This window comes from Leucopleurus acutus (genome assembly GCF_964270905.1).
Source record: "Leucopleurus acutus genome assembly, chromosome: 11".
Lineage (NCBI taxonomy): Eukaryota > Metazoa > Chordata > Mammalia > Artiodactyla > Delphinidae > Leucopleurus > Leucopleurus acutus.
In genome coordinates, this window is record NC_139152.1 from 36,802,669 (window position 1) to 36,823,819 (window position 21,151).

Genomic DNA, 21,151 nt, shown 5'->3' on the forward strand with positions numbered 1-21,151 from the left:
AAGAAAAACCTATCATTCAAGCCGTCCGCTCACAGAGCATAACGCTCTCCTATTCAGTGTGTGCAGAGGGTTGATGGGAGCCAGAAACACAGTTTCTGTAGCTATCAAATCGTTCTCCTCTTTTCTGTGCTTTAGACTAGATAGACTAGATAAGGAGTTCTCAATGGGGAAGCTACTGGCATTTGGAGAGAATAACCCTTCCTGTGGAAGACTATCCTATGCACTACAGAACATTTAGCACCCCTGGTCCTGGCCCAATGAATGCCAGTGGCACTCAGTCCTAGTCATTGTGACAACCCAAAGTTCTCCCACACATTTCCAAGCATTCCCTTTGGAACAGTGCAGCAGAAATCAGGTTGAGAACCACAACCTTGATGAAACAGAGATTACGAGATTAATCTAAAGTTCCCCACCTTTCCAGCCACACAAATTTATGGAATAAAATTGTAATCACCTGGTCTGTGTCCATCACTGGGGATGCATAGACATGGAGAAGCCCTCAAGATACCCATAAAATGGAGGAGGGGACAAATAATCCCAATAAAACAAAAGAAACGCTGTCATACAGGGAAGTACAAAGTGGTGTTGGACCACAGAGGGAAGGTAGCCAACATCATCTGGAGGGCAGGATCTCAAAACAGAAGGCATTTGCTCAGGAGTTCACCAGGTAGAGAAGAGAGGGAAACGCATTCCAGTCATAGAAATAGCTTATGAAAAAGCAAAGAGATGTGATAGGGCATGACATGGCTGAAACAGCAAGTAGCAGCCATTGCAGGATGGGGCTGGGTAGGAAAGCTGAAGAGGAGAGGCAGGGCTTTGTGTGCCAATGTAATAGACACTTATTTCTGTCACCATGCTCAATTTACTCTCTAGATAAAAAATTAAAAAATAAATAATAATAACTCTTATCTACCACTGAAAAATGATCCCTCCCCACTCTTAACCCATGGCTTCCTCTGTGCTAAAAGTACCCAATCAGAGCGTCGCCTATTCCTGTCCACAGTAATTGATTCAGAAACAGGCACCTAATCCAGGGCAATGAAGTCAGGCCCAGGATATTGGTTCCAGGTTTTAGGAAAAAGAAACTTCCTCGTTTCCAAAAACAAACTTCCTCAGTTCTAGTCAATAGTCACAGTTCAAAAGCGTAATAATAATCCACAATTTCAGCCATGGTAAATGTAATAGTTTCTCCCTGGATTCCACTAGAGAGAAGACAGGCTTTGCAGAGATGCCATCCAATCCCTCTGAGATCCAAAACCGTCTGCTCCCCAAGGAGGCACAGAAAATGAGACTCTGTGAGAAGGATTTATCTAGTGTTAACTTTTAATCCACTCCAATTTATATACAGGTGAATCATTCACAAACTTCATGACTTCGTTTCAATCCGCTAGATAAGAACAAATTAAAATTGAATTACAAATATCACACTCCCCCTCCCGGCCCTGTGTCGCTCCGACCCTTTTCAGGCAGGTAGAGCTTGAGCAGAAACCTTTGTCTTGCTGAACAGGGTGATAGATGGGGACATAAATGAAGGAAACTGAGGAAGGACTACATTAAATACAGGAATGATGATCAGAGCCACAGAGAGATGGGAAGGTGTAGCCCAGCAAGCTTGAGCTCTTATAGTGAGAGAAAAGAAATTGAGAAAAGGGTGCCAGCTGCCTGACAAGGTGGAACTTTAAAGAAGAGATGCTTGAAGAGGAGTTTTAGAAAGCTTTGTCATTTGGTATGCAAAGAAAACCTTCACTAAATCTCTATATTATTCTCCACTGCTTCTGGAGTCAGATTTGTGAGAAGGGTTGAAAGGCTATATTATTTGTGTGGGGTTTTATCTGTTTTGTCTTCAGATGAAATTACATGTGAAGACTGACCTTATGATGAAAGGAAGAAGGACCTAAAAAATGGATTACATTTGAGTATTGTTGGTAAAAATGTAAACCACCACGGTTGAAAACATGAGGAAGGCAAGTGTAGTTGAAGGGAAACCATTTTTTTAAAAGATTTGTCAATCTGCATTTTGGAAAAATTTCTCTGGTAGCCATGTGGAATATTTGAAGAAAGAAAAAAATTTGAACGTTGGGAAAACTCTTGAGAAAATGGCAATTCAGGTGATTATTGACTTTTTGTTAAATTTCACATATTTTAAATATCACATTTTGACATCCCTAAACTACCTTTTCTAAATCAAATTGATGTTTTTGGCTTTCACTGGGAATCATGAAACAGAACTACTTACTGGTTCTTTCACTGCCTGTAAGGCATGTTGATGTGAGAAGGGCCAAGTGAACCCCAGGTGGATATCCGCGTTAAGATGCTTAAGGAAGTGCTTAAGGAGACCTGCAGGGCAGAACCATCCTCTATCCCGCCAGGGTGGTAAGTGTTGTCCCAGAGGGTCTCCATACAGCTTATACTTAAGCCTATTCACTTACGCAGGGTCACAATTCAGGACACGCTCTCTCACCCTGTCCCGGCTCTCCTCCCAGCCCATTACCTTCCTGTTTTGCTCCCTCTGTGGTGGTTAGAGTGACTTGCAGGAAGAAGGGACCCTCCAATACCAAACATGTCCTACAGAAGCTCCATTCAGCCTATGCTTTAGGGACAGGAAAAATGAAATTCTTTTCTTTCCATCCTGATTAACCAAGTTCACTTGTATAGCGGTTTAAAAACTGGGTCTTGCATGAATCTATAATCCCCAGGTGAAGACAAATTACTGAATGAGGCAGAGAGAGCACCTCTAGGAAGTATACTAATTTTCAGCTTTCTGTCAACAGAACACCATCTCCCACCAATCCTTACCTCACCTTAATGATATTTAAATCTATTGTTCCCCCTTAAAAACATGTTTTTCAAAAATTTATTATGCCTGCGTCCAGGAAGGATTTGATGGGAGCCTGAACTCTGTGAGTAGCTCAAAAAAATTAGGGAGTATAATCATTTTATTATTACAGAATTCAAGAGATTTTTAGAAAGCAGAATCTAAAGAATTTGGTCACTGATAAAACACATGCAAAAGGCAAAAACAGGAGAAACAGGAGTAAATTGAATCCAAAGTTTCTAGCTTGAGAGACAGAATGAAAGGCAAATGCAGTAGGAGCATGATGGTACCCAAATGGGATTTCAGTTTTCGAAAGGGTCGTTCTGAGGTGTTCGGGAACGTGCATGTGGACATGTCCGGCAGGAGGCTGGCACTACAGAATTTGATCTCAAGAGAGAGGTCAAGGTCAGCAGTATAAATGTAGAGGTCATCAGAATACAGGATCTAAAGTCATACGCATGCCTGAGTAAATCATAGGAATCACAGGAATGAGAAGAGGATAAAAGGATGGACCATAAAAACACTAAATCTGTAGCACAGCAGGGACAACATATATAACTTTATACGTGTACGATACAATGCTGCACGTCTAGCACCATACAACATTTGTCCTTCAAAAATGTATAAATAATGTATTTTCCCCTTTGAACCCACATCCCATTTTATTCTCACAACGCTTAACAAGGACAACTATTACAATTCTGTGATCCACCCAAAGGCACCAGGCATGCTAGAGGTGTAATGGGGATGACAGTTTCGGGTCCAGTATTCCTTCCGCTAAATTGCCCTGCCTCCTGAATGTGGCATCCTTACCCATGCTTAACTGCCACTCACAAACAGAAAGGCAAATTCCGGAGCATCAACATAGAAAATAATCCAGAAAGAAGTAATTATATAACATAACATTTTTAGTTCCTTAAGTGACTCGCTTAGTAGTGATTTTAAGAAAGGTCACTTTCCCCATTTGCATTTCTGTTTCCCACTTTGTAAAATTAGCACTCCTGCCTTCTATTTTCATCTCAAAGATGATATACTGTTCAGAGAGACTTCTAAGTTCCTATGATTATTACTCTAAGATCCAACTCTAGTCCTCACCAGAAAGTCAAGTCAAAGAAACCACCACGGAAGAATAATTTTACTTTATTTTTGTTATCATTTCAGTTTTCAGAATTCATAATTAAATTCAGGTATGTATTAAGCAATTTCTCAACAAGGTCTCCTGTTAGGAACCACACATAAAAAAATAGATGGTTATGAGAACAAATTCTCACCCCAGAAAAATAAGTTTCCAAGGCCAGCTATGCAGATGACTAGCTGTGCCTGCCATGTAGCAACACCACGTGTTGGCTTTTAGAATTATGATACCTATTATTATTACTCTCAGAAGCAATGAGACTGTGGAACCCACTAAAACTACCAAGAGCCATTAGACCCTTGTGGTGATTTTCTGAGCTTACTTTCATTCTAAGTGTCTCAAACTCAGCTACAAAATACCAGTTCTCACATATGAAAATTAACATAGAAGTTTCTGGCAATGAAATTATTCTTAAGATAAATTCTGCCTACCACCCCCTGCTTCTAGAGAACTGTGAATGATCATTCTTTGATGGACAAAAATCAAAGTAAGCTGAATGTCTTTTCAAAGAAGGGCTGATGACCATCATTTGAACTGCCTCTTCAGAGAAAAACAGGCCGAGAAAAGGGGCCTTTAAATGCTACTAGGAAGCCTTACAGAAGAACTTACCAGCATGCCCGTGCTGTATTAGGTCTTTTTAATTGGAGAACTGCTTGAGTTTAAAATAAAACTTTTTTTCCAAGTTTTCCATTTTTATTGCGTGCAGAGGCCTAAAAATCCCACTAAGAACACAACGTGTGGCATTTTCAAGCAGTTATTAATAAATAATGAAGCAGGTCAGAAGCAATTACATCAAAATATTCATTTTTAGTCATGGGACAACCAGGATGGAGTGATGAGTTCATATTTGGATTCAGTGTATCCTCCACACACATAGTTAGGGGGAGAGAGGAGAGTGAGGGTGAGATGGAGAGACAGAAACTGGTTTCTTTCTATACAAAATAGACTGTAGCTTAATGCAAGTGTATCTGTGGCAGCAAATATGCATGTTTACTGAAAAAGAATCAGACTAGAGCTTCTTTAAGTATGTTTAGTGCATTAGTAGTAACAGTAAAGAGAAGGGGTCTGTCCATCTCCCAATAACAAAGCAATCGGTAAGAATTCTTTTCTTCTTTTGCACTTTAACTGCATCACTACAATTGCCATCATGAATCAAATGAGTCTCTGGCCCCTGACAGGTGTCTATCCTGTCTGCAGTGTGTAGAAACCTAAACTGATTTCCCCGCCACATAAGCAGACTAATAAAAATACCGTGTGCAGATTCAATTATAAAAACGGTCTAATCTCAGGCATAGAGTGGTTGACTTAGAATGTTCCAAAACTCACCAAATCACCCTTTTGTTCAGTCTCTAACTATGAAAGGTTGTTGTCTGCTAAATTCAGGTTAGAAATATATGAAATTAGAACTATTATTATATCAATAGCTGTTGTTCATTGCTCTTACTCTTTCAATATATCCATGCCTTTACAGTGCAAAACTTTAAAGGCAAAATAATAACAATTTTAAAAGCCATTAAAATTTGATTAACACAATATATGCAGCTTGCAAAGTCCTTAAACATCAACAATCTCATTTAAGTCTACAGCAACTTTGAATAAATGAGATTATCAGCTCCACAGTAATAGAAATTACAGATGAGGAAAGAGAGGCACAGAGAAACCAAGACATTTGTGATTATCTCTGTAAGTGGCTCAAAATCAGAGCTGATTTCCATCAACTTACTCTTTTAGGAACTTGTTGGTTCAACGGGAGCTTCCTGAGTGAAATCTGAAACTGAGCAGGTACACGAAGGGCAAGGAGAGACCACAGGAAGAGGCAGATGGCTCCGGATTGGTAGGTGGCAGGTTTAACAAACAAAGGAACTTACACACCAGGCTTGTCTTGGGCGGCGGCAAGACAAGTACAGCTCTGCACTCGCCTACCAGAATTTTAAAAGTTTATATAGAAGCCTTAACTGGGTTCTGTCACCTATGCCATCCAGATGGTCTCAACAACACATTGCTTTCTCAAGGCAGTTGCTTCCTTGAAAAGAGCTCCGACTGTGGGAACACTGGAATGTACATTTCAAGGATGGGAGGGGGTGAGGAGCCTCTGATTGCCGCCTCCGGCTTGTGGGTCAACTGGCGGTCATGTCCTCTCAATGACCTCCTCCAATAGCACTACCCAAGGCAATTATGAGAGGATGTAGGAATGAACCTACCAAATTCAAGTGGCAGAGCCTGGATCCCAACCCAGGCCAAGGTGCTTCCTGTTATTACAGGAGCACGATGCATACTCTATAGACAGTAGATAAACCCTCATTTTTAGTTAACTTTTATAAAAAATATATTCTGAAGATAAATAAATACATTTTTCTTGATCTTTGGATCAATTTAGGTTTTTCAGATCTACAAAACTATTCATATCACATAATCTCTCAGTTGCTACTTGAAACTACTTGAAACTATTGAGATGTAAACAATACTAAATTTTAAAACAAAAAGCTTTTTAAAAAGACAATTTTAAATAGTTCTCCTCAAAAAGTTACTGGGCAAAATGTATGAGTAAATCCACAACTGTTTTTCGTCAGCAAACTCACATCTAAGGATGTCACATCCTCACCCTTTAGACATCTATATGCCCTTTACATTCCTAGGTTCGGGGAGTTCAAGGACATACTCTTGGGACGTCAACTTGGAAATATCCCTTCATTTAACCTCAAAACAATCTCAAAAGTTTCTTTCAAGTCTACAGCTAATTATAATTTGATTCAATGCATAATAAACATATGTACCTTCATGTATTATTTACAAAAAATGTTTGTTGGCATAATGTTGTGAATATCTAACAACATAAAAATATACATACATAAGTGAATATAATCAGAAATCAGGAACAAAAGCATCCACTAACTAGTCAAAGAAACAAAAACAAATAGCAGATTCTACTCCTGGATTTAGCAACTAACTAATTGACTTTAAATAAATCATTGGAATTTTCACCAGTAAAGTAGAACAAAATGTAGTCAGGGTGCAGGGGGGACTACAAGTAATAAAACACCTCTATACTTTGAAGCTTAAAATTAAAGTATTAAAATTATATACATAACAGACATAAGACAAGATATTAAAGTTATTCCACTTTGTTTGTTTTTATTCCATGGTAACAAACAACTTTCTGATAATAATTGGCTTCCAAGGTACATTTTCCTTCGGACACAGCAGTAGTGATCAAACGGTATGAGTATCCTGATTTCATTCATTATTATAATCCTCACTGTAGATTAAAATTAAAATTGGTACTTGAGTTTATAATCAGATTAATGCTTTTAGCTAGTGTTTAGCTGTCCCTCAGAAATTCACCGGTGAAATTAGCAGCTCTTTTGTTACCAGCAAGAAGGTAAAGGAGCTGAAACAGTATTCCTCTTTATCATCTCTTCTCTCAACTGCAATACTGCTCAAGAAGATCAAATAGGCAGAAATACTAAGCAAATAAAAGGGAATATGATGATCGATGACAATGCCAACGCCAATAATGATGATGATGATAATGACAACGTCATTCACAACTTCAATAGACTGGCTGCATTCCTCTGTTGATCCTGCCTCACTATTTATGGATAGCAGTCTCAACAACCTCATTTGAACATATGTAGCAGATTTGAGAATTAGTAATTTGCTAGACCTTTATTTAAAGTAGTCCAATATTATATCCAACTGAACCTAAACTGTATACAATGTGTTGGCTAATATCATGAGCCAATGTCTTAAATACATAAGGAAAACTAAATTCATGGACTGCCATAATTTACAAAACATGCTTTTGCCTTGACTAAAGCCACTGAAAACTTGAATAAATGTTTGAATTTCTTTAAAAAAAAAACGAGTTTTTTCCAGTCCTACCATTAATAGTAGAGGAAAAGGCTCAACTGCATCTTCCTATGCTGATACAGTTATAATGGATGAGGTATTGCTTAAACTAAACTAGTCATCTTAATAGTGTAGTGTACAAATTCATCAATTATGTAATCTTTCTTTTCTCTTGTAAACTATCCCATATACAGTACCTAGCTATACCTTAAATACACATGTAATTACTCTTTGTAAAATGTTCATCTATTAAGCGAGTAACTAGAAATTCAAAAGAAATATATATAAATTAGTTTTTTAAGTGAAAAGTGAATCATAAGTCACTCCTTTATTTTCTTTGAGGTCTGATCAAATAGTCATACAGTCCCTGAGAAGGATAAGAGAGAAAACAAATATGTGCATTCACAAAGCTGGCTATCATTTTATCCACATGCATGTTAGTGTTTGCCTTAGCTTAGTACATTTATTAGTGTAAAAAGAAGGAAGAAAACATAGAGGATCAAGGTGAGATGTTCATTATATATCTTCAACATTCAATTGAACCTATTAATTGATAAGAACAAAGAATAGGTATCTCTAAGATAGTTTTACATCTATAAAATTATGAAGGTTATAAATTGTGCAACCTCAAATTACACAAGCAGATTCTAACAGAATCTCTGCTGAACGGCCAAAGAGATAGTAAGTAGTGCCCCATCAATTATGCAGAGCTGAAGTGCTGAAATACACGATTTCATCTTCTACCTAATAGGCCAAGTTGACCTGAGACATCAATTTTGGGAGTTCTGCTTTTATCCTTCTTTAATTACAATAATCAGATTATTTTAGAATAACAAGACACCAAAATATCCATTATCATGGTTTATCACCCTATTGAAATTGTGCTATATTTTATGATTATTCTTTTCACTGCAAGAAAGAAAATAGCATTATAAAGTACCACAGGACACGGGGCATAGTATAATCAGTTTCTCAGTCCAGAGTCTCAGACACCAGCCCTTATGTCAGTCAACCTCTGCCCTTGTTCCCCAGGCCCTGTATCCGTCTCCCCTCCATTTCTGAACCAGTTATGATAAAGATGCCAGAAAATTAGAAATGATGCTCAGAATTAAGTCTTACTGCTCAGATATTCAACAAAAAAATTAGCTCTGAGAATTTGTGCAGCTTCTAAAATGAATCATTTCCCACACCTGCTATGTTGGCCCAATATACAAAGTTGAGCTGCTGCTTCAGTTTCCCAGCCTAGAACTCAAAACTCTGCCCTGCCCCGCCCCCCATCTGCTTGGTTGAGGCTCTAATGCCCAGTCAGGAATCTTGCCAATTCTCTCTGCTGATCCTCAGGAATAGATGAATCCTGCTAAAAAGTGTCAGAATGCTAGATCCATCAAATGATGCCTGCCTGCCTTTGAACTGTGGAGGCTACTGGACTTTCCTCATTAGCAGACTGGATACTACCCCAACTCCCACTCATCCTCATACCCTCCCCTCACCCCATCGTACCATCCTTGTGGAGTTTTTCCTGCTCCTGGGAGTTTTTCTAAATTATATTCTCTATTTAAGTGAGGGTACTATCCCTGCATTAAGCACAGAAGATTCACTTACTGTCTAAGCTCATCTCTGGACTTCACTTTACTAGAAGCTATATAACCTCTACTACCGACTCATCCATTCCCAGGAGGCTTACATCTAATCCTACCAAGCTCATGTCTCTCCCATTTCAAGACTTGCATTTCTCTTTAAGTGCTCATTCCTGGCCTAAGGATTGGCTCTAGTTTCCTGCTCACTTTCATTAATTCAACAAATATATATTGAGCACTTGCTACGTGCTGAGCATTCAGCAGTGAAGATCAGGAATAATTCAATACAATGAACTGTCTACTGTGGCAAAGACTGCCTGTTGTCCTCCAGTAGCCATAATTGCCTTCTTTTTAGTAATAAAACTCCCTACTTTCATCTGGGCACATGGCTGTCCAGCTAGAAACTACATTCCAGCTAAAGAGGCCGGGTGACTTCAGTTCTGGCAAAAAGGATGTGAGTAGAAGTGATATGTGCTATGACCCAGATTTTATTATTGAAAAGGAAACTGACTGCTCTCCACTCTCCTTTCCCTCAGGCTGGAACCAGGATGTTGTGGTGGCAAGCCAAGTTCTTCCATGAGGACAAGGGCATTGTGGGACCTTGAATAATCTCACATGGCAGAACTACCCATCAGCCGTGGAACACCTGCCTACCTTTAGATTGTTAGGTGAGAGAAAAATAAACTCCTTTCTTTTTTTTTAATTTTTATTGGAGTATAGTCTAATTACAATGTTGTGTTAGTTTCTTCTGTATAGCACAGTGAATCAGTTATACATATTCATATATCCACTCTTTTTTAGATTCTTTTCCCATATAGGTCATTAGAGAGTATTGTGTAGAGTTCCCTGTGCTATACAGTAGATGCTTATTAGTTATCCATTTTATATATAATAGTGTGCATATGTCAATCCCAATCTCCCAATTTATCCCTCCCCCCTTTCACCCCCCTGGTTACCATAAGATTGCTTTCTACATCTGAAAGTCTATTTCTGTTTTGTAAATAAGTTCATTTGTACCTTTTTTTTAGATTCCACATATGAACAATATCATATGATATTTGTCCTTCTCTGTCTGACTTACTTTACTCAGTATGACAATCTCTAGGTCCATCCATGTTGCTACAAATGGCATTATTTCATTCTTTTTATGGCTGTAAACTCATTTATTAATTAAACACTGCATTTGGGGGTCTCTGTCACGGGAGCTTAGCCTATTCCCTAGGTAATATGTCTCCCCAACTCTCCTATGACTCACTCAGATGGTCCCTGAGGTATCATTCTTTAAAACAAGTATCAGCAGATGTGAGGTGGTATCTCATTTTGGTTTGGGTTTGCATGTCCCTTATGATTAGTGATGTTGAGCACCTTTCCATTTGCCTGTTGGCCATCTGTATGTCTTCTTTCAAAAAATGTCTATTGAGGTCCTCTGCCTATTTTTTAACTGGGTTATTTGCTTTTCTGATTTTGAGTTTTATGGGTTCTTTATATATTTTGGATATCAACCCCTTACCAGATATACTGTTTACAAATATCCTCTCCCATTCAGTAGATTGCCTTTCATTTTGTTCACGGTTTCTTTTGTTGTGCAAAAGCTTTTTGGTTTGATGTAGTCCCACCTCACATCTGTCAGAATGGCTATTATCAAAAAAACAAGGAACAGTCTACTGACCCCTGGAAGCAACAAATATAGATATAATTTCCCTTAGATAAAAAGTAATATTTTTAGAATAAAATTCTTTTACAATAAAATAAATACCACTTGCAGCAAAATGGATGGACCTTGAGATTATCATACTAAGTGAAGCAGTCAGAAAGAGAAAGACAAATACCATATGATATCACTTATATGTGGAATCTAAAATATGACACAAATGAACTTATCTACAAATCAGAAACAGACTCACAGACATAGAAAACAGACTTGTGGTTGCCAAAGGAGAGGGAGGATGGTGGAGGGATGGATTGGGCGTTTGGGATTAGTAGATGCAAACTATTATACATAGAATGGATAAACAACAAGGTCCTACTGTATAGCACAGGGAACTACATTCAGTATCCTGTCATAAACCACAATGGAAAAGAATATGAAAAAGATATATGTATAACTGAATCACTTTGCTGTACAGCAGAAATTAACACAACATTGTAAATCAACTACACTTCAATAAAATAATTTTTTTAAAAAAAAGCAATTCTTTTATATCTTTAACTATGTTTATGCCTAGAAAGTAAGACCAAAACAATGTGATGATCTGCTTAGTTAGGGCAAGTCTAGATGCTATAGAATCAAAAACGAGACAAATAATTCCTGTTACCTTGCCTTCATCACTGCTGTTGATATGTTTATTGGGGGCATATCCTATCTTCTCTCATTCTGTGATAGGCTTTCCAAGTGCAAGGATCAATTTTGTAATTCTCCTTCTTGGCACAGTCCATGTAGAAAATCAATATGCGGCCAACTGTCTTGTTCATTGATGACTTCCCCACCTACGTCTATGCCTTTTCATAACAGTGTTCGTTGTTTGCTCAAATAGCTAAGTAAAGGCTAGAGATTTATTTTGCCTTCAAATACTCCTTTGCATTGCCACCAGTTTAAAATTTATGATTTAAAAGGTAGAATAGGTGATAACCCCAATGAACTAAACTAGAATACGTACAAAAAATTTTACAATAATGTTTTATATTGTTATCTATTAAGACCAAAGGCTCTCTCCTTTCCCCTTGCAATACAAACTGGCAAGTCTGTAGAGGGACTCTAGATTTACGAAAAGAACTTAATCCTTTGTAGCACTCTGAGATGAGCATGTTCCTAGAAAAAGGAATAATAGAGGTCTCAGTTAATGACAGGTTCAAAACATTCCCCTCAGATGATTACACTGCAGGTTGAGTAGTTTCTTAGAAATGTTACAAATTTCCAGAATGTCAGAGAAAATAATTTCTAACTGAATGGCAAGAAACACCTTCCAGAACCAAATGAAAGCACTGGACTTGTCTTATGTCAGCTCCACTATCAGTTTTGGGATAGTTGTGAGTTGACCTACATAGAATATTCAGAACACTTAACAAATTAATGTTCTTGTTTTTTTTCCTGTGAAAAAACTATTCAGGCAAAAAGTCTACACAGTGGTCTACAGATAGTTTTCCTCACTATATTTTACACCCTTTAAAACAGAGGAGAACCCAGGCATGAAAATAATCCTGTAATTATACTGCAATCAGGATTTAACATGTCACATCCCACCCTCTTGACAATTCTTTTTCTCTTATGATGGTCTATAGCCCTGATTGTTTATTATGCACTTTCATTATTTTTCAGTGTAGCACTTTGTGCTGTCTTACGTCTTTCTCTGTTTCTTAAGTAATTGTTTTATATGCCAATCTTAAATCCTCAGAAAGACTGATTTTAATCTCCTTGAAGGCAACGAGTGTACATTTTAGTTCTCTTCTATTCCTAACTACCAGCAATTATGGTCCAAGACAGAGAGAAGGAGTTTGATAAATATTTGTTGAATAGAGTTGAATTAATTTTCCTTTCTAAGGTCTGGAAGATAAAACAACGTACCCACATTGGTTGTGAAAGGATGTCATTCCCCTCCCCTCTTAATTCTCCACTGAAGCAAGGTTTACAACCCTGAACTTGCTGTACAGCTATAGGCAATGCCTGATAATCTCACAGACAAACACAACTGACCCTGAACGCAGGTTTATGCAGAGGTCCTGGGAGGCATGGCCCATACTAAGTACCAGTTGCAAATATCTTATTAGTTCAGGCTAGGAAAATTGCTAGAGTTTAAAATTCTTTTGAAAACATAATGTCTGAGTGTATCTTAAAACAAGCTGCTTCCTTTCATCCCAGAATTTCCTGTTTGAATGCTATCCCAAGTCATATATTTCTTCCTCTTTAGTTCATATTCCAATTCCACAAAATTGTTTTCTTTCTAGCATTTGGAAGATAAAATGGGTATTTCCACCTTAATGCCATAGTTAGATATGGCTCTGAATTACATACAGATATGTGAAAGATATATTTCCATTTCTAATTTAGGAAATTAGGACCAAACATCAACAATAATATTCCCTATTTAAATACCAACATCTAACGATTCATTCACATATTTCCTCATTTGCATAGCTTCTCTCCCTTATCTGTACCACCTCACATTCACTCAATAGAAATATACTCTAATTTTGTTTTTCTTCTGAATTCTTATTTTCAGTATTCTTATTCATTCTTCCCTCTTGCTTCATAAAGTATGAGCATAAATGCAGAAGATATAGACGTGTGTGTATATATGTGTGTGTGCGCACATACATACATACACTCACACACATTTTTGCTGTGGTCAATCTACAATTTATAAATGTGGCTGTTTCTAAACCATCATTGATTGATCAGTTTTTAGGACTTTGGCATGCATTTTTACACAGAAGCAACACTTTACATGATGGTTAGGTCCTGAGAAGACTCCATCTACTACAATATGCTATGGCTGACTTAAATCCAATAGATTCTAGTTTCTTAAGTCCAGGATGCTGAACTCAGAACACCTGGAACCTCGATGGGCAAGGGAGAAATCTGGACGCCAAGATGAGGTAAAGGGATGGGATAACTGAACAAGCTACAGACTAGATCCTGAAGAAAGGAGCCGGCAGTTCAATATCTAACAGTCAAAGAAGTAAACGTGAACCCTGGCTTGGTTCAAGTTGGGAAATTCAGGCAGAGGAAGCAATCTGTGCAAAGCACGTGGTATGCAGAAGCACAGTACCTTCATGGACCCGCCAGTACTCTAGACCGTTTATACTGCTGGAGCATAAGGCGTGTAGGAGGGAGGGAGGTGGGAAATGGAAGGAGTTTAGATGGGTGGTCAGGAACAGATCATGGTTCTCTGATCAGCCTTTGCAGAGATACTGTGTTACTCAGAGAACGGTAGGGCTAAGACAAAACCAAAGCAGAAGCCCAGTTATCTGAACTGGACCAGCAGAGTGAGGCGGAAGGAGAAGGGATGGCTTAGCAGGCATATAGCAGCACAGCAGCAGGCACCAGTCATTAGCACAGTGAATTTTAATGAGTTGTATGCCCACACTAGTGGGGTGGGGTCCCAATAAACTCCCTGTCCTGGTCAGAACTGGCTCAGGAACTGGGAATGTTTGGCATACAAGGCCTGGTTACGCAAACCTAAAAGTGCTGAAACAGACCACCCTTTACAGCTTGGCCTCTAGGTGAAACCACATTCAAACTTCACACTTAGGACCCTAAGAATGTCTTCTCCCTAAATAGCACTGTAAAGGGAATGGAGATTCTCCATCCCTGAGCCACATTAGGCTACAGGAGCAACAGCAGGAGCCTGAGATGCTCCTGGCAGCTCTGAGGGAATAAGGGAAGGAGGGGAGAGAAGAAACTCAGGGATCCCAGCACTGATGGAGAACGACTAAGATACCCAAAGCCAGTAAAGAAGGAAGAGAAGCAGTCCTGGGGTGAAGAGCATTCTCTAACTGGAGCACCACTGGCATGAAAGAGACCTTCCCCCTCATAAAGGATGCTTGGAGATACTGGCAATGTCTGCACATGGATCGGGTGAGAGGTTTGTGATGCTCAAATTCAGATGAGCGTGATGGGGAAGGTAGAGCTAATATTTTTCTTCTTTTTGTGGATTCTTCTAAGTCTAAAAGAGAGATTTTTACAAAGAGATGAAGAAGGAGCTTGTACTTTAAGAGGAGGGAGGAGGCTTCCCTGGTGGCGCAGTGGTTGAGAATGTGCCTGCCAATGCAGGGGACATGGGTTCGAGCCCTGGTTTGGGAGGATCCCACATGCCGCGGAGCAACTAGGCCCATGAGCCACAACTACTGAGCCTACGCGTCTGGAGCCTGTGCTCCACAACAGGAGAGGCCGCGATAGTGAGAGGCCCGCGCACCGCGATGAAGAGTGGCCCCCGCTTGCCACAACTAGAGAAAGCCCTTGCACAGAAACGAAGACCCAACACAGCAAAAATAAATAAATAACTAAACTCCTACCCCCAGCATCTTCTTAAAAAATAAAAAGAGGAGGGAGGCACAGAGAGCATGTGGTCGTCCCAACAGTGATCGATGCTGCCGCCCCTAAGGAGTGGTGGTCACCTCTGCGGTGACCCCTGCAGCCAGAAACAGCAAGCTCTGCGACGGTAGAGACTGGGCCTATTTCCCTTCCACTTCCACTGTATACACAGCACCTAGTGCCTGGCCCATAGTGAGCCTCCTACAAATAATTGTTTAAAGAATAACAAGACTTAGTATTTACTATGTGCTTAGTACACGAGGCACTTTTCTAAGTGCTTTCTTTGCATTAGCTAAGTGTCCTTATTTACAGAGAGACAGTTACTTGTTCTAGGTTGGGGTTCCTCAACCGCAGTGCTATTCCCGTTTCAGACTAGGCAATTCTTTGTTGGGGAGGATCCACTGTTCTGAGCACTGTGGGATGCTTAGCAGTACCCCTGGCCTCCAGGAGAACCCCACCCTGAAGAGTGACAACCTAAAATGTCTCTAGACATTGCCAAATGTGCCCTGTGGGACAACGTTTACCCTGGTTGAGAACCACTGCTTAGGATTTCTAGCTGATAAATGGCTGCGCCAGGATTTGAGTCCGGGTTACCCACTGCAGAGAATGCCCTTAACCTCTCCATCTCAGCTGCCAGAAAGCACACAAGCTAACATTTAGCCACTGCTTGTTAGGAACCAGGTGCCCTGTGAGCACTTTCCCACACCCTCTCATCTCGTTTTCACCAGAGCTGTGTGTCTGAATGGCTACCTTGAAACCAAACGCTACAGAAGAATCATCTAAAGTATTCTTCTCAACAAGTTGATTCATATCTACCAGACACTTTTTCAAATATTTTTGGAGGACTGGAACTGCATTTTGGTTTTCTGATGGCTAAGGCCCTGACTTTTCTGTCCCATTTTGGGGAACGGCAGTGTTCCTTACAGAACTCAGTAGATTAGATTGTCCACATTAAATCAATTCGGATCTCTATACAGCCTTAAGGACTTATACTGTGCTACTTTTATTACAATATCCTAAAATCATCTTGAAGTAGAAGCACAAATCAGTGGAGAATAGCTTCCCAAAGATGTGAGCTCCAGGAGTTAAATGGCCTTTGTGAAACCTGCACAAGGGGGACTTGACTGTAATGCTGCCAGTGCACTTCACAGAAGCCTCGACTCTAAGAACAACAGGAGCGGACTTCCCTGGTGGCATAGTGGTTGAGAGTCCGCCTGCCAATACAGGGGACACAGGTTCGTGCCCTGGTCTGGGAAGATCCCATATGCCGCGGAGCGGCTGGGCCCGTGAGCCATGGCCGCTGAGCCTGCGCGTCCGGAGCCTGTGCTCCGCAATGGGAGAGGCCACAACAGTGAGAGGCCTGCGTACCACAGGAGCAAATCACAATCCACAGAGCTTCTCTCTCTCATTTTAAAAACTTATGTCGAAACTGAAGTCCAAGGGATTTAATTTCAAATCCTTCTACCTGTCTTTAGTATTTAGAATATGTAGGATGAAAATACCTTTATTAAAGGTAGTAAAACCCACTGAGAAATACAGTATCAGAATTTGGTATCATGGTGCTTCCCAGAGCACAAAAAGGATGTCTGAAATTATGTCGACAGAGGATACCTTGAAAGGTCAGTAAGATCTCTTATGTCATTGACTATAGTGAAAACCCAACAACTACCACTCATCTGGAACAACCGTGAAAAACGTTTTTGGTAAGTAATGTCAATATGAGTTACGTAGGTAATTTACAAATTGTGAGCACCAATCTTTCACTGCAAAAATGGACCTACACTTTGAATAATCATTTTTGAATATGTGCGTGCATTCTGGACTAAGTGTACACTGAATGTCTATGCTATTCCCATCATTTGTTAGCTTAATCAAGCTATTTAACCTCTCTGGGCCTCAGTTACTTTGGCTCCCATCTGTAAAATGGGAATAATAATAGTACATAGGGTCATTGTCAGGATTTTTATATATATATATATATATATATACACATATATATACCACTTAGAACAGTGCTTGGCTATTAATAAGTGATGTTAATAAGTGCCCAATTAATATCACACACACTTTGATATTCAAAGAATTCAAACTGATGTGTGTAAATGGATAAACAAATAAATAAAACACTTATCTAACAGATGTAGATATGAACAGTCATTTCAACATGCACATCAACAGCTTTTAGCAGCCACAACTGTAAATGAGTTCATCAACTAAATGGGAATATGTTGAAATATGAAATTTTCTTCTGCTGGTCTGGGAGCACAGCTTCAACATCTGAGAAGGAGGAGGACCTGATGACTGTAAGATGGCAATTTTCAGAGTGTGATGAGGGGATTTAATTTTGTGCAGCTCCCACACCTCCCCACGCACGCTTCAATCTGTGCCACATGAGTGAATTTATGTGACACTACTTCCTATTCTCATTATGATCTCTGTAAAATTTTTCTCTTATTCCTTTATACCATCTGTGAAGGATTATTCTGTACCATTGTACTAATTATGCTTCTGCAGAATATTTATGTGCCCCTTTGGTAACCTTGGTTACTCCGAACAAACTTTTTAAAGACAGCTAAGACACTTTAATCATTTTTAGAAAAAACAGTCTATGTTTTCATGTTACTTATATATATAACAATGGTACTAAAGAAAAAGAAAATTGTACTAGAAGAAAACAGAGATGATCAATTATATATAAATTATATGCAACATGTCATAAAAACAGAATTATTTGCAACAATCACCCAGATCAACGCTTGAAGCATCCATAAGATTTCTCTTCATAAATATCGATTAAGAACATGAGCACTAGTAACTAAACCAAAAAAATCCTGCATTACCTTAAGAATAATATCAACATTTGAATACTGAATAATATCACAACTAAAACGCTTTCCAAAAGGCCCTTCAGCTCTATGCAGAGATACTAATATGAAATGTGTACTGGTAATAATCTACTTCAAGTTCTTTCCATTATTGGAATTTTTTTTCAACCTTCTAACACCACTTACTCAATGAAGTTTTCACCTGAAAACTATCATTCCCTCAGTGTGCTGTCAGGACTCTGATGACGGTGAAAAGTTTTCCTAATGACTCCACTGAAAAGGACCATAATAATTCTGCTCTTCTCACCCAGGATGACACGATTTGCCTGCCATCTGGGGACACAGCTTTGGATTGCTTTTCTGGCAGCTGGGCTTGGCTACACTGCTTAAGTCAGGCTTTCTCAGTTCCTCCCATAACCGATGGCACACACTTACAAGACAGATGTCACAGGTCAGGTTCCCATTCTGATTCTCAGAATTCAACACTGCCTTACTGTCACTACCTTTCCAACCTCACCCCAGCCCATGCTCCCACATGCGTGTTACATTCCATCCACACTGAACTACTTGCATGCCTCCAAGCGCACAGGCTCTTGAACTCCCCGTATCTTTGCAAATGCTATGCCTCTGCCTGAAACGTCCTTCCTTACCTCTTGGTCTGTGGAACAAGCACCTAAATGCTTTCCAAGTTCCAGCTGAATCAAGCACCGTGCTCCAGGATGCAGTCCTGAAGACCCAGCTACAGTTGGTAGAGGAGGTGATTTATTCCTCAGAATGCCAGTCCACTGAGTGCTGGAGAGTTTACCACTGCAGAGCTTGTCAAACTACAGTGTCCTTCACTACACTGTGAACGCCTTGAAACCAAAACTCAGGCCTTATCTATCCCAATTTAGTCTACTTCCTGACATAATTTAAAACTCAATAAATGTGAATAGATTAATAACAACCCTCATTTATCAAGAACTTATGTTCCAAGATCTTACATTTTTTAATCTCACTCAACAATCCCATGAGGAAATGATAGATGACAAAATAAAGATTTTTAGTCATCATAGAAAACAGTTTCTCCAGTGATGAATGCCCAAATGAAGAAACAAATGACTGAATGAATAAATAAATCTTTCAAATAAACTAGAATATTGGGGCTAGTGATCATCACCACCCATTGACTCTCTTCCATTTCCATCACTTCCACTCGAGGTCAAGCTCTTGATATCCCACTTCTGGACTGCTGCAATAGTCTTCTAGTCTCCCTGCGTCTAATCTTCGCCTCTTCAAATCCATTCTACCAGATGGTTTATTAAACTGTATGTGCATGGATGCATTCCTAACAGTCCATAGGTTACCTATAAGAATTACATCATTTTGTGGGACTTCCCTGGCAGTCCAGTGGTTAAGACTTTGCCTTCCAATGCAGGGGGTACAGGTTCTATCCCTGGTCGAGGAGCTAAGATCTCACATGCCTCGCGGCCAAAAAACCAAAACATAGAACAGAAGCAATATCGTAACAAATTCAATAAAGACTTATAAAAATGGTCCACATCAAAAAAAAAAATCTTAAAAAAAAAGAATTACATCATTTTGTGACTTGTTTTGATACTAAAATTTAACATTTGTATTAATATACTCTTGAACATCTGGAAAACTACCCTCTGGAGCACTCTCATGAAATTTCGGTGACTGCCTTAGTATTTTTGTTTACAACTGCATTGACCCAAGCAGTACTATTATAATTCACAGAGACAACTATGAAAAGATACATGTAAGTAACATGACGGCTTTCAGGCCAAGAGATGGCCAAGTTACAATACTGAATAAATACTAAGAAAGGTTTTACAGTATTCAGAGCAAAATGATGAGAGAATTGAGTCATCCCACAGTACATGAATAGGGCTTAAAAGAACCTGCATCCTAGCAGTCACATTTATGTTGTAAATAACAAACATATTTGGTATCATATTTACGTTGTAAACAGCAAAATATTACCTATCATGTTAAACTAATGTTGTTAATTTGTATTTACAGCTTTGTTTGTATTTAAATTGTAAATGTGTTTTGATTAAAGTATAGTGTTATTAGTATAAATGTTATTAGCACAATGAATTTATACTCTGTTTTATATTTACATAAATTTAAGGAACAATACAAATAATTTAGGTACATAATGGGAGTCAGAAAGAATTAACTTTTCCTTTGGAAAAGGTTTATACAATAGCCGTGGTTGAGAAATATTGACTAAATCATCCCAGTCATTCTATATAGTGGCCTTTTTTTTTAAGTAATGTCTCTCCATAACCCAAAAGTCAAAATCCAAACTGGCCCGGCAGGTTCAAAATGCATACCTATTGCTTTGATGTTGAAATGTACTTTCCTAAACAAGGCTCTTTACTTTTCTTTCTAAATGGCATCATATATATTGCATCTGCTCTTAACAAACAGTAACTAAACAATGTGTCATAAAGGTTCCCTGCCAACAGAAATTTCTACCACATTTTTATAGATCTCTAGCTTAAAACAAATTGTACTATGTATAAGTCAAAGGTGCTACAGTAAATGTAGCAATTCATTTTCTCTCCTTTTTACCAAGGCAGGGATAGGTCAAATACATGGGAAAGAGATATCTTTTAAAATGCTAAAAATGTCTTTCTAAGGCAATTGTTTATGTGTCTGAATTGAGGAGATAACAAGTAGTTTTGCAAAACACTACAAGCAGGCAGACCCCTAGGCCTGATATTTTTAATATTCTGAAAGTAGTGTTTTGTTGTTGGCATAACTACCTATCGGGGGGAAACCATAATAATTTTATTAAAATTCAACAGTTTAAAACAAATAGCCCAGTGAACACTTGTGCACTGGGCAATGCCTCAGAAATCTATTAGCAGAAAGTACAATGGATAGAAGAGAACAGAAATTGGCAAG

The 21,151-nt window shown here is 38.9% G+C and overlaps 1 protein-coding gene across 1 annotated transcript in view; it reads right to left on the bottom strand.

The window, feature by feature from the left end:
• The window catches only part of NELL2 (neural EGFL like 2), a 385,449-nt gene that overhangs the window by 335,316 nt on the left and 28,982 nt on the right, over nt 1-21,151 (bottom strand). The gene's annotated exons all lie outside the window — the stretch shown is intronic.